The following is a 1429-nucleotide window of genomic DNA, read 5'->3' on the forward strand; positions in this document are numbered from 1 at the left end:
AATAAATTAAAATTGAAGAGACGAAGAAAATATCGTTCCGTTTTCACGAGAATAGACAATGAAAGGATGCTTTAAAGCCTATCCTTTTGATTACAGCGTAACACGTCAATTTATCCGCACTGTATCATGCGACTGCGGATACAGCGATTTAGTAATCACCCATCTCACATTAATTAATAAGAAACATGTTTTAAACGTGTTTTAAAAAGTTTAAAACATGCTTAATTGATGTTTTTAATATGTTTTAAATACGTTTTTTTTTAGCATTAAAACGAACCTAAATGACCATCGTACACTTTCAACAGGCGACCGTTATCCATTGAGAAACGATTAAAATTTAAATGGATAATTCACCTCCGATGACAATGACCCTCCCACATATTAACATTGTCAAGATTACGACCCTAAGTGACCATCGGACACTTTTGGCAGGCGAGACAACAGGGGTTGAAAAAGGACGAAATAGAGTGAGAAAAAGAGAGGAGTAGTGGGGGTGAGTGGCGGCGAAGGAAGAGGATACTCCAACATTGTAAAAGTCACGATTGTAAAAGTCACGAACCTAAATGACCATCGGACACTTTCAACCCCGATGACCCTGACCCTCCCACATATTAACATTGTCAAAATTACGACCCTGAGTGACCATAGGACACTTCCAGCAGGCGAGGGTGAGAGATGACCAAAGGGGGCGAGAGAGGACGAAAGAAAGTGAAATAGGGCGAAAAAAGAGGAGTGGTGGGGGTGGGGGAGGTTAAAGTTGGTGGAGGTGTGAGTGAAGGGTGAGAGACAAGAGAAGTGCATGTGACTCCGGACAGAGAAGGAGAAGAAGAAGAAGAAGATGTTACTTCATTTTTCATGAAAAATCATCACTTTTCGACCACTCGTATGTTCAGAACGGCTTGACCGATTTTTAATTTTTTTTGCTCAAATTACTCGTGGCGATGCTGCCTTCAAAATATGTTACGTCCGATTGAAAATTTCTTGTATTTTAATAGTTATGCAACCTCCAAAAATGGACTTTGATGGTGCGGGATAAGAGACTTGTAGTGTCTTTTATTTTTGAACATGGCCGGAGCCACTACCGCGTCTCCTGATATTTAAAAATTGACGTTTTGGCCACATTTACTATCTTCAGAGTATATGTCATATAACAATAAAAATAATTACCAATTATCAGATTAAATAAGAGTTGGATATAAAATTTAAAGTTGTTATCTACTACTTAATAAATATAAATTAATATCGATAACACAGGCCTGCAAAATTGGAGGTGTTGAAAGTTGATTGGGATTTAACTATGTTTTCTTACGTAATTTTTCGCGCCGAATCCGAATCCAGCAGCAGAATTGCTCTATCACGTCAGGTTTTTGAGAAAAGTGAGGTTAAAGGTGTCAAAATTGGCGTTTTTTGACATATTTGTGATTTTTTT

This window comes from Trachymyrmex cornetzi, unplaced genomic scaffold, assembly GCF_001594075.2.
Source record: "Trachymyrmex cornetzi isolate Tcor2-1 unplaced genomic scaffold, Tcor1.1 scaffold1177, whole genome shotgun sequence".
Classification (NCBI taxonomy): Eukaryota; Metazoa; Arthropoda; class Insecta; order Hymenoptera; family Formicidae; genus Trachymyrmex; species Trachymyrmex cornetzi.